Below are 13,859 nucleotides of genomic sequence, written 5' to 3'. Positions count from 1 at the left end.
GTCATGGTATGGAAGCTAACATTGGCTAGCTATGTCTATCATATTTGGAAGAAGCGAAACAATAGAATTTTCAGAAATATTTCATTACCTCCGGTCCAAACAATGAATTCTGTGATCAATGCAATCAGACTGAAGCTTTTCTCTGTCAAGAAATTTGAATGCCCATTTGCAGAAGAAATTGTGGCAGATTGAATTCTCCCATCATCCTTTTATGAGCTTACCCACTCAAATCCTTTCTTCCATTTCACAACCACCCACCACGCACACCCTCCACCACATACACCACTACCTCCGACCGCTCAAACACCCTCAACCATACCCCAGTAATGTTGATACTTTACGATTTGTTGATTCATCCCACCCGAGGATGTGTTTGAAGGTAGTTAAATACCTGTGTGTAGAAGGAAGTATTTTGTTCGTCCGTGGGTTAAGTCATTGTTTGAGCTTCTAGTTACATTCTTTGGGCCACATTAGCGGACGCTTGTTTTTTTCTTTCGTGCCCAGTTCTGTAATGTTTGGGCTGAGGAAATGCCCTCATTTTTTGTATCTACTCTTACTTTTATTAGAATTACTTAATTACCAAAAAAATACAAGTATTTCCTATTATTCTTGTTTTCATCCTGTATAAACAGATTGGCCATTGCCCGATACATATATTGTATTTATATAGTAATTTTACATTACCATCTTTATCACGTGGTTTAAGCATTGTAACAATCGTGAATTTTAAGACTAGTGTTATATATGTAGTTATTTAAGTATAGTTGAGTGTATAGAAGAGTTAACTTTAAATTTTGATGGTATAAGGGTTGTATTATAACTAAAGTTTATGCGAACCAGACAAGTTAACTTTACTTTATATACTTATATATTATCTGAAACTTAATTTGTTTCTTAGGAATATTATAATAATCTGATCGTTTATTTTAATGAAATGTATAATTACAATTGTATAGATTTCTATATGCTTTTTATATTTCGTAATTCAGTCAACTATCTAGACTTTAAATTTAATTACAATTGTTATGATAGTTTATTTTAATCATAACACATTCCAAACAGTTCCTAATTGATTTGATGTTGATGAACGATTAATATATCTTTTATAGGTTGCATTTATTTATGGGAATATAAGGTATGTGTTAACTTGTTGAATGTTGATTGTGTTTGGCATTTTTTGTTAAGCTTGTGAAGTCATTCCTTTATCACTTTCAAGTGCACGTTGATTAAGAATACAAATGAGGCTCAGTTGAGATACGTAAACTCCCTAAATGTTTCGCATATTTATTTAATTGTTATTTATTAAGTAGTTTTGTAATAAGGTTGACCTTATTGGTGGCATTTTTATTTCATTGGTGTTAATGCTATAAACTGGTTATGAGATGATGGAATCATGATTGAAGTTGATTTTTTGACTTAACTGTGATGATTCATTGTGGAATATGTGAGTCACGTACTAAATTTTAGTACCGAAGGAAAGAGTTTCTTGTGTTAAAATTTTGGGACGTAACAACGAACATTTCATTTAAGTGATAATTTCCAAAAACCATGTGGTTTAAGAATGTGAAGGAAAGAGCCACTTCCTAAAGATCAATCAAAACATGTACGCTACTCTTCCTAGCTCCCAGTTGTTCTGGGTAGCGGACCTTCCTAACGTGCCCTTAATGCCCATTTCCAATTGATCTTTGTCCAAAAGATGGGAATGTGAACTTGGAGTCTAAAGCCTTACCAAGAACAACTGGAATTGCATCCCTCCTTTGTTTGTTACAAAGTCTCCATTCTGTTTTCTAATAAGTGGAAACTCTCATAATATACAATTTCAATTGTTTTTTTTGTCTAAATTTCATGCCAAGCCTCTTGTATGGACAGAATCAACAAATGGGTTATAAATTCTAAGCAAAAAAAGGTAAAACATAGACACATTTAAGGACAAATCTGAGCAAGGGCGGAGCCAGGGGTAGGCGAGGGATGGGGCCGCCCCCACAAGAAATCTAGTATTTTTTTATTAGTATAGGTTCAAAAACAATATAGTATAACTTGTGTAAGGTAAATGAGTACCTTTGGTCCCCCCCCGCAAGAAATTTTTTAGTTTGTTTTATATATATAATTTATTATATCATCTTTACTTCTTTTAACATATTTTAAAATAAATTTTTTTTTTTTTTTTTTTTTTTTTTTTTGTGTTTTTTGAATCTCTTGTCCCCTTACCTCAATGATGTTTGTTTGTTTATTTATATTATATACTATTTTATATAATGCTTTGACCCATTTTTTTTGTTTGTTTCCTTCGTGTACCTCCACCCCATCTTTTGTTTTCCTTGAAATATGGCTCAATTTTGGGTTTTTTTTTTTTTAACAGAATGCAAACGATTGTCTCACCCAGTCCATCACATTCTCTCTTCTCTGAGTTCTCTCTCACTCAGTCCATCACTTTGGCCCCCCACTCACACTATCCTGGCTCCGCCCCTGAATTTGAGTCTCGGAGAACACGTTAGTTTGAAAAAGTTACGCGTTTTGTGTTTTTTTTTTTTTTTTCTTCTCTCTCTATTTCCATTTTACTAAAATATTTTTAGGTCAATCATAGAAAGTCCATAGAGGAAAATTACCTAATTTTTTTTAACTTAGTATCTGTTTGGAAGGAAGGGAGGAAGGAAGAAGAGGGTTGAAGGAAAGTAGAAAGAAGGAAGAAACAAGCTTCAAAGAGGGGACAAGTAGGGAAATGAAAAGAGGATGGATGAATCATATTTTCTTATTCACAAACTTTCATCCTTCCAAATATGAATTGAAGAAAAAAAGAAAGAGAAAGGTGACCTTATAAAAATTTAAATTACAAAACTAACCTTCATAATTATTAGATAAACTCAATATTAGCAATTTCTATCTTTCATTCTCTCTTAACAAACAAAGTAGTGTTGCCTTCTCCTCTCCTCTTCCATCCAATCAAACAAAATGAGAAAAGAATACTATCCTTACCCAGAATGATTCATCCATCACTTTGTCTCTCATTTCTTTCTAATTTTCTTCCTTTATGTCAAATAGGGCATCAGGAAATTAAACCTGGATAAACACACTCAAAACAAAGTTCAACAAAATTTTAAATCAAAAGAATGAAACTTGTCATTTTTTAAATAGGGATACATAATATAACCACAAAGTTTGGAACTATTACCCATTTATTCTATGATAAACACCGTAGTATCTTATACATTTTTTTTCTCTGAAAGGTCCATGATATCTTATATCATGAGGACATGCAGACCTATATTTTTTTTTCCTTAGTAAACGAGGGAGAGAGGAGACACGAACATGGATACATCCACTTGGGGAGCTGGATACTCTATCAATTAGATCATTGGATAATGCCCCAAAAAGACCTAATGTATTATAGAAGTTTCAATACTTTTAAGTGTGTATATATATATTAGGCAAATACGAACAAAAAATGGGAAGAAAAGTTTCTAACCCAAAACAAAGGGCCACATTTCAGCCCAAGATAGATAGGCCCAAAGCCCATTAGGAGCAAACATTGCAAGCTTTATAGTAATTAAAAGCTTTGATAGTACCTATAAAGCCTTGCGGCTTAGTGATATTATTTATCTTCAAGTGGATGGTGAAGATACGAATTTTCAAAAGGATAAAATAGAAATATAAATGATACGTAAAATTTTAGATCCCCTAAAATAAAAAAATTTAAAAAATCCGGTTTAGTCTAAGTAATTTAAGAGCCATCCCATTCCTATCATGTCAAAATCCAAAACTTTCGTCGTCTAGAAAATGTGCATTAATAACCAGCTATCTTGCTTAAAACATTGCCTATTTTTGTAGTTGCCTTACAAAAGTTGAACAAAATTTATTTAAAGTACTTGTTTTAATCCTTAGAAATATGGATGTGTACAATCCATCTTGAATTTGATAACCACTATAATATAATTTTAGTTAAATTTTTTTAAAATATACAACAATTTTATAAGAAATCAAATAAAAATTAGAAAAATGATAAATGTCACCAATGTATTTTCTTGACATCAATCTTGAAATATGGATGTGTACAAATCCATCTTGAATTTGATAACCATTGTAATAAAATTTTGGTTCAATTTTTTAAAAATATACAACAATTGTTTATATGAAATTAAATAATAAAAATAAATTTTAGGGTAAAGTACAGCCACACCCTCTGAAGTTTGGCAAAAGGACATTTAGAATAAACATACCTGTTTTTTGTATAAAGACACCCCCCGAAGTTTCAAAAATGGACAAAGACACCCCTTTACATGAAAAATTGACCAAATTACCATTTGACCGTTTAGAAGACTTTTTTAACTTTACAATTTAATAAATTGGACCAATCTACCCTCATGAATAATTTATGCATAAAAAAAAGTAAAAAAAAAAAAAAAAAACTTTATATTGTTCACTTTTTTTTTCACTTTATAAATGTCTCAACTTCTTATAAATGTAGATGTCTAAAATGATTTTTTGATCCAATACATATATTTTAAATAAATTATACTTTGTTATTACTTCTTTTCTTTTTCTTTTTTTATTTTTAAATTAAGATGTTTAATCCTTTCATCTAAAAAAATTAAACCAATCTCTTTTTCTTAAAAATAAAAAATATGGTACCAGTATAACTTTATGCATCTTAACTTTATGCACGCCTTTTTTTTTTTTTCCCCCTTTGTTTTATTATTATTTTTTTCCCTTTGTTTTCTTTCCCCTTTGTTTTATTATTTTTTTTTCCCTTTGTTTTATTATTTTTTTCCTTTGTTTTATTATTATTTTTTTCTCTTTTATGTTGGGAAATACATAATATTTGATATATAATTTAAGATGTATAAAGTTATATTGATACCATATTTTTTATTTTTAAGGAAAAGAGATTGATTTAATTTTTTTAGATGAAAGAATTAAGCATCTTAGTTTAAAAATAAAAAAGAAAAAGAAAAGAAGTAATAACAAAATATAATTTATTTGAAATATTTATATTGGATCAAATAATTATTTTAGACATCTACATTTTTAAGAAGTTGAGACATTTATAAAGTAAATAACTAAAAAAAAAAAAAAAAAAGTGAATAATATAAAGTTTTTTTTATTTTTTATTTTTTTTATGCATAAATTGTTCATGAGGGTAGATTGGTCCAATTTATTAAATTATAGAGTTAAAAAAGTCTTCTAAACAGTTAAAGAATAATTTGGTCAATTTCTCATATAAAGGGGGGTGTCATTGTCCATTTTTTAACCTTCAGGAATGTCTTTGTCCAAAAAATGAGAAAGTTTCATCTGAGTGTTTTTTTTTGTCAAACGGTGTGATTATACTTTACCATAAATTTTAATAATATTTATGATCGGAGAATAACTTAATTGCCCAGGATGCAATGATAATATAATATAACATACTAATTATACATTGATACATAAATAAAAGAAGAGTAATGATATGCGCTCTCACCAAAATGGCCGAACTTTTGTCCGACTCCTCCGTGGCACAACCACGTCATCCCATCCCATAAATTTCTCTCCCGTCTTTTCTCTCTTTTTTCTCTGGTTCTGGGACTCTTTTAATCTCCAGGACAGAACAAAATACTTGGGGTATTCTCTCTCTGTTGATTCTGGTTAGCCAAAACCATTCTGTAACCCCCTTCTAGTTCTCTCATCAATTTCTCCTCTTGTTTTTCGATTCTTCTTCAAACTCTTGCTCTGTGATTTGGCATATTTCTTGCACATAGAAGTCCAAAAACAAAGACAAAGTTATCTACAACTCTAAACAACAGAAATCCACAAAAAAAATTATGGCTTCAGTCATAAACATACATACCAAAATTGAATGTATGAAGATAGAAAATTAGGGATTAACTAACCGTAAATGCGAAATCAAAGAGAGTCATAAACATACATACTAAAATGCGAAATCAAAGAGAGTCAGAATTGAAAAGAGGAAAAATCCATGAGCTGGAAGATATATTAACTAACCGTAAATGGAATTTTAATACTCCATTTTTTCGGTTCGATTTTGCGAAATTGGAGAGAAAGGGGTAGAATCAGAGAGAGGAACAACTTATGTCTAAAAAAAATCTTCAAAGGTATTATATATTAGTTCCTGTAATCCATGGTGGTGTTCAAATTCATTTAGCTCCTGTAATCCATGGCCATGGTTGTGCTTAGATATTTTTGGGTGGATGATTTTTTTGTTTGCTTGTTTTGATGGATAAAAAATACCTAGATCCATGTATTTGTTTCCTTGTTCATATGGATGAAATAGACCCAGAAACAAAGATGAGAGAGACTCGAAGAGAGAGAGAGAGAATTGATGAATTGGAGAAAGAGAAAATAGAGAGAAAAACTAACCAGAGAACCAGAAACAGAGGAAGAGAGGAGAGAGGGGGGTTGCAGAATCGCGAAGAAGAGTCCCAGATCAGAGAGAGTATCAAAGGAGAGAATTTTTTTTTTTTTTTTTTTGGATAAAGATGTGGTAGCCACATTAGATGCGGCCACAATATTTGTAATTATAATACAAGAGGTAGGGTCTATTTTAACCATAGAAATGGCTTTTTGTTATCCAAAATGTACTTTTTATTAAAAATAAATTAAAAAAAAATAACAATTAATGAGTGATCAACACAATTCTTAAACAAAACAAAAAGTTAAACTCATCAAACAAAACAAAAATCCCTCTTCTGCCGTCCAAAAAGAACCCTAAACTCACAAAGAGTCCTTTTTTACCGTCTAAAGAATCCTAAACTCAAAGGGCGACAGAACCTTGAAATTGGAAGCTTTAGGGAAGAAAAAGTCCAATTTCGCAACAAGTGTTGTTCAAATCTTAAATCTTTGCTTACTGTATCAACTTCAACAACCCACAAACCCTAAGTTCAAGCAAGGGTTTCGAACAGAGAGCAACAAAACCTTAAAGCAAGATTTTAGGGAAAAATGTCCAAATTTGCAACAAGATTACATGTGAGTCCCTTGTAGCATTGTCTATGTTTAATTTCATTTAATCAAATTTAATCAGATTTTTTATGGATATCATAAGCATACAAAGGTGTGTTCGTATGTATATATACTCTAATATGGTGTAACCTTAAATTTTTGTCACATTAGTTTATCAGTTCTTCTATTTAAAACAAAATTCTAACTGACCCATTTGATCTAGAGAGCAGAGAGCAACAAAACCATAAAGCAAGATTTTAGAGAAAAAGGTCCAAATTTGCAACAAGGTTACAGGTGAGTCCCTTGTAGCATTGTCTATGTTAAATTTCATTTAATCAGATTTTTTATAGATATCATAAGCAAATAAAGGTGTGTTCGTATGTGTACTCTAATCTAGTGTAACCTTAAAATCTTATCACATTAGTTTATTAGTTCTTCTATTTAAAACAAAATTCTAACTGACCCATTTGATCCAATTTTAAAGGATATAAAATATAAATCTCTTTTAGCCAAAAATATGTATCACTATCACAAGATTATAGCCCACTGAAGTCTAGGATAGCGTCCCCATTGTCATTACTATCTCTGTCCACCATGCACCATGTCATACCCTTTATGATCTTTTCCTATATCCTACTAAAAAGCCGTCTCCTATAAAGATTTTTCCCTTCGTATGGCGTACCTTAAATAAATTCATCCACATTTTCTAAAATTGCAATTTATCAGTGTTCATCTATTTCCATTTGGACTTGGATGCATTAACACTAATTATAATAAATATATTTTCTCGCACTATGAATTGTGAATCTTGTGGGAAAAAAACCCTTAATGTAGTATTTAACTAAGAATCATTGGCTGGATGGCTTGAACGGAATTATCACAATCAGTAGTATTTAACTTAGAATCATTGGTTGGATGGCCATTGAAGAAATCATATGCCGACTGCTTTGGTAGCTGGTTTCGTCCCATGTAGCTATATCGAATAAACAAGATCATAGCAAGAGCTATAATCAACACACCTCTTGACCACTTCTTCATCTTCAAAAACTTCTTGAATCTCAAATATTGTGTACAACAAACTGTTTAACTCTTCAATTGTATAACTAACAAATAAGCATAGCATGTAGTGGATCCAATGATTCGCCATTTTTCGCAGTCATCTTCTTTTTTCTAGTCCATATACTGATAACCCCTGCCATGATATTTCTTCAAAAATTTAAAAGAAAATCACAATGTTCATAACCCATAGGTAACCAAGCAAAAGGAAGTAAGAAAATGCTAATTTTCTTTTACATCACACGCATATATATAAACACAGATAAAAGCATGGACATAATTAGGAATATTCTGAAAAATCATAAATGCTCAAAATACATAAATATAGTTAAGGCTAATCTGAAAGCATAGAACTTTACAATTATTTAAAAGCCAAATCACTGGGATTACAGTAAAGATTCTTCCAAGTCTATGCAATGTCTTCATTTGCATAGATGTTGAAAGTACTTTTCTTAGCTTTTGGGAAGCAAAATCTTTATAGAAAGCAAAAAATAAAAAATAAAAAAAGTTTTGCTTTGAAAAAGTAAAGAATTGTGTTTGACAATTACACCACCATTTATAAGTAACATCATACAAGTCTAAAAGTAACATCACCATTTGTAAAAAGATAATATCACCACTTAGGTAATATATAAGTATATATATATGTGTGTGTGTGTGTGTGTGTGTGTATATACAAAAACACTTTAAGACTAAGGTACTAAATATATATAACATTACCATGTTTAATTGAGTTAGATTTATGTGTGACTATTAGTTTTTCAGCACTATGTGACTACCTTTTATTTATGGTGAAGGTGGTGAGTGTGGCAACTAATATTAAACTTTACCAAATTTATTCTTTTGATGGTAAAGGTGGTGAATGTGGCAATTAATATTAAACGTTGCTAAAAAAAATTCAAAGATATGTTAAATAATTTATACCTAAGTGTATGTTTTTTTTAATATTTGGAAGAAAAAATAAAAGATGTGGCTTTTTTCTTTATTTTTGGAAACGTAATGAAAATAGTGATAGCCTATTTTTTTTTTTTTTTATTCCCATGTATCAAAGAAATAATAAATTTAGTTATTCTCTAAAAGTAAACCATGGAATTCTTTTATAGTGTTCCAATTACTTTCGTACCAAACAAAATATTTGATGTTTAAAAAAATTACGAAAAAAACCACATCTGTTTTTTTTTCTTTCTTCGAAATATTAAAAAAGCAATTACATAAAAGTGAAAATGGTTGACAACTAAATGCCTCATAATCCCTTTCAAAATCCTCTTTAAATTAACATGTGACTGTGTTTTTTGGATGCTTTTTTGATATGATAAAATTTAACTTTTAACTTCAAATAAAATATAAATAATATGATCTTTTAAGCTTGTAAGTTTTAACTTTTAAGCTTCTAAATTTATTTAAAGTCTTGTTATGATCTCTGTTTTTATAAGTGCAACATCTCATTATGAACTCATAACCTATGAACATCAAATGGGAAGGATTAAGCATATGGCCAAACGCGCTAAAAAAAGGAAAAAAATGCAGCAAAAGCCAAATGAGATGAACCAAAAAAAAAAAAAAAAAAAAAAAAAAAAAAAAAAAAAAAAAAAAAAATAAAGATGTGGCCAAATGTGGTCTAAAAAGGCAGACTAATGTGTCCAAACGCGATGGAAAAAAGATTGCTTTAGATAGTGAAAGTAATTCTGATAGTGCTTCATACTCTTCTTCTGCCAGTTCTCCGTCTCAATCATCAAGTAGTACCGATGAGATTGAAAATAGAGCTCATTTAAAGCATAGAAAGGTTATTTGTCGATCGAGACAGAGTGAAAGTTTAAAAAATAATGTAGGAAGTTCAAAACTGAAGCGGAAGGGAGGAACTACAAACCATCATGGACCTTGCTTCTTCAAATTTAGGTATATTTTCAAAACCCTGAATGACAATGAGATCAAATTATTATAAATTTCATGTATTCTATTATTATTTTAAAAAATTTCTATTTTTAATGATAAATTATGTTATTAATATATATTTTTTATTGAAGTTATTGATTTTATTAATAAAAAAAATTGATTAGAAAGAAATAGAATAATAAAATATTGAGACTAAGGTACTGAATATATATTGATTAGAAAGAAATATAATAACTCAATATATGTATATATATGTGTATATGTGTATATATATACAAGAATGCTTTGAGACTAAGGTACTGAATATATATTAGTATATAAGTATATATATAACATTACCATGTTGAATTGAGTTAGATTTATGTGTAACTATTAGTTATTCAGCACTATGTGAATACTTTATTTTGATGGTGAATGTGTTGAGTGTAGCAATTAATAATAAACTTTGTCAGATTTTTTCTTTGATCGGTGAGGGTGGTGAGTGTGGCAATTAACATTAAACTTTGCCCAAAAATTTTCAAAGATATGTTAAATAATCTATACCTAAGTGTATGTTTTCTTAATATTTGAAAAAAAAAAAAAAAAAAAAATGATGATGTGGCTCGTGCATAATTGTTTGTGCTGGACTTATTTTGTGGAGTGTGATGTTATCAAGTAATGTTATGAAGATCCTTGGAACTGATTTTAACTTCTTTTTTTTTTTACTAAACTTGATTTAATTATATTTTTTTTAAGAAGTGATGTATTGCACCAATATTCTTACCTTAGTGATATATAAGTTGATATATATAAAACAAAGTGGCAATGTAATTAAACAATAAAATTTAGAAAAATTTAAATGTATTAAATTTTGTAATTATTCATTGTGTTTATAATTTCAGGAAATATTATCAAGAAAAGTGCAAAGCAGAAAACCCTTCCAAGGATTGGAAAAGACTTGATTATGCACAAATCAGTAAAGATGCCGGAAAAGTTTGGAATAAAATGAGTGAAAGTAAAAAAAGCAACCTTTCAAGGATGAGTGGGAAAAGGAAGAAGCAGAAAGGAAAAAAAAATGCACCAAAACAAACCCCCAAACAAAAGGTATTATATCATTTTGCCTTCCCTTCCCTCCTATTATTGTTTAATTATTTGAGGCACGCTCCCTTGTTTATATTATTTTTGTTTTGTAATTTATCATTTAATTGAACTTTTATCCGTAGAAAAATCAGAATCATTGGCACAAATGCTCAATTGATCAATTTGTCAAATGTGTATCCCAACTTGGTGCTAAGAAGATCAAGGCAATTGAGGAAATTGGCTTTGGGCAATTGCTGAACTTGAAATGCTCGCGTCTAGATCGTAACCTCTTTCGTTATATATTTAGTTACTTCGACTGCCACACAGGTCTTCTTAGAGTCAGCCAGAATGAATATATCTCTATATTGGCACACGATGTCAATTTTATCTTTGGCTTGCCTTGTGGGGAGACGGACATACCGAAAGGTTCTGATGTTGAAGCGAAATGGATAAATAACTGTGGATTTCATAATCTGGGAGGGATGCACATAAATGCTTTACAAAACAAGGTTACACAACTTGATGTTGGTGACGATTTTAATTGAGCATTTGTTCTATTTACATGTGCAACAGTCCTTAGGCCAAATGGTTGGAGTAATGCCCACCTAAGGGGGTTTGAATCTATGAACAAAGTCGATTCAATTAAGACTTACAACTGGTGTGGTTATATTTATAAACATTTGGTTGAAGCCCTGAAAAAGCCGGGAAAAGAAAGACAGACTTGGACAGGCTGTTTAATTTTTCTGCAGGTATAATCTTTTTTTATTGAATGTTACTTTTTAAAATACATAGTATATTGGATAAAGAAAAGTCTATCCTCAAACCTCTATATCTCAGGCCAAGTGTATATATGTCAATTATTTGATGTCATTTAATTCAGTTACTATATCTCATCCGAGTTGATGTAAAATGGCTCGGCAAAGGGGATGTCCAATCTGTGAGTTTTTTGACAGATGAGAATGTAAAGAAACGCCTTCAATGGGAGGAAAAAATGGAAGGCTTTGGACATGGTCAGGTAATTTAAATTTTTTTCCTACTTGTACTTTTTAATTTTTAATTAGTTAAAGCATACACCCCCATAGTTGTATTCATTTATATAACCGAGTGTAAAACACTTGTGATAGGCTCGTCCCACAACCAATTGTACAAGTGGTCATGAAGTCCCTATCATTGATTATTATTCGTCACCTTCACATTCTACATCTCGTATGATCAATCCAACTGCCGATATAAGTTCGGACTCAAAATACGAGGTAAATATACATTCCATTAATAAATGGATTATTTTTATCAGGTTTACATTACATTATGTTTATTTTGTATTTTTTTTTATTGCAATAAGATCGTAACTTCTTAACCTATTATCTGATGTCTGCAGCGCTGCTTTCAAAAATTGAAGATGCAACTTCAAAATACTAACCAAATTTTCAGGAGACTTCAATCCATTAGGGAAAGGCGATGGGAGAAACAAAGGAAAGGTAGTGTGGAAGGTAACACCAGTTCAAGTCGCACAAGTATTAGAGAAGAAAGTGGTGGCCATTTGAATATGCATCCGCAAAGCAACTCGTCCGATCCCCATACGGTGGTTCATGGAATAAGTGGTGAAGGAGTAGACATTGATGAAAATGACATTGTTAAATCTGATGATGAATGTGGAGTTCATGATAGATTGAACAATTCTGACCAAGTTCAAAAGTGCTTTAATAATATAGAAAAATCAAATGTCGAAGCCAGTATCTCAAATACTAACCATGTAATAGTTGTGTCTAATATATATATATGTGTGCATATGTGTATATATTTGTATGTGCGTGGGTAATTTAAAAAATAAAAAATAAATAAATAAAAAAAAGGTCAAAGGGTGGTGGTGGGACCCACCACCCACTCACTTTTAATGGTCTATAGACCATTTCTTTTCCTTCATTCTCTCTCCCCGTCACTTTCTCTCTTCCTTCCTTCTTCATCATTTTCTTTTTCACTTTAGTTTCAACCTTTGAGACTTGATTTCTTCCTCATTTCTTACCGGATTTGAGTGCCTTTTGAGGCAAAACAAAGCCCACGACGAGCTCTACGCGCTAGTGTAAGCAATTTCAGATTTGGTGCTTCCTAAGGAGTTCGAAATTAGAGACTCACTTTCAAGGGTTTTGTTCAATTTGGAGGTAGGGGCTCTTAATCCATAATTTTCTTGCTCCTATGTGAATTACATCTTCTAAATTGTTGCAGGACATGCTTATTTGTGCTAGTTGTAGTTTAAAAGTAGTTAAAACATGTGTATGTGATTATGTGAGAGCTTGTATTAAATGTTTTATGTTGGAAACTTGCCTATGTGATGATTTATATATGTTCGTTAGGCTAGATGTATTGTTATATAAGAGCATGTTAAAATTTCTTGAGAAATTCTTATGAAATTATGCCTTGCTTACTTAAATTAAGTTGGTTATGGAATGATGAGTATATTCATGGTACTGATGCACTCATGCACTTACATTGGGTATGAAATGGGAGAAATTGTTTTGGAATAAAAAGGGGAAATTTTGGGAAAGTGATTTGATGAAATGTTTTTATGAAAACCCGGTCGCCGCCGAGGTACCAAAAGGCCGGAGTGTTAATATAGCCTAGAAGGGACTAAGGAGTCGCCCTAGCGTGGTTGAGTTATCTGGCCCCTCGATGACGCTGCGGGGTTACCAAAGGTCTAGGGACATTAGCCAATCCTCCTCTCGTGACGCTGCGGGGTCGCCAAAGGGCGGGTTGTATTAACAGTTTGAAAGTGATGGATTAAAATGTGAATTTGGGGAGCGACATCGGCATGCATTTGCATTCCATGGCATTGTATTGTTTGCATTTCAGTTTGGTTGAAATGTTATATTATCTCGACATTGTATGATCCCTATTCCTATTGATCTATTCTTTGTATGGATTCA

The 13,859-nt window shown here is 31.1% G+C and overlaps 1 long non-coding RNA gene across 1 annotated transcript; it reads right to left on the bottom strand.

Annotated features, from left to right (window-relative positions):
• Positions 1-2,512: 2,512 nt before the first annotated feature.
• LOC132311819 (uncharacterized) lies at positions 2,513-6,851 on the bottom strand. The gene is made up of 2 exons (XR_009483111.1): positions 6,352-6,851; positions 2,513-5,721 (listed from the first exon to the last, which is right to left on the bottom strand). It is a non-coding gene; the product is annotated as an uncharacterized LOC132311819 (long non-coding RNA).
• Between the last annotated feature and the right edge of the window lie 7,008 nt (positions 6,852-13,859).

The sequence above is a fragment of the Cornus florida genome, unplaced genomic scaffold (genome assembly GCF_030987335.1).
Source record: "Cornus florida cultivar Cherokee Brave unplaced genomic scaffold, ASM3098733v1 CherokeeBrave_3.0.0_Hap2_Chr01, whole genome shotgun sequence".
Taxonomy (NCBI): domain Eukaryota; kingdom Viridiplantae; phylum Streptophyta; class Magnoliopsida; order Cornales; family Cornaceae; genus Cornus; species Cornus florida.
The sequence above is the reverse complement of the archived record's forward strand: the minus strand, read 5'-3'. Positions and strand labels throughout refer to the sequence as shown.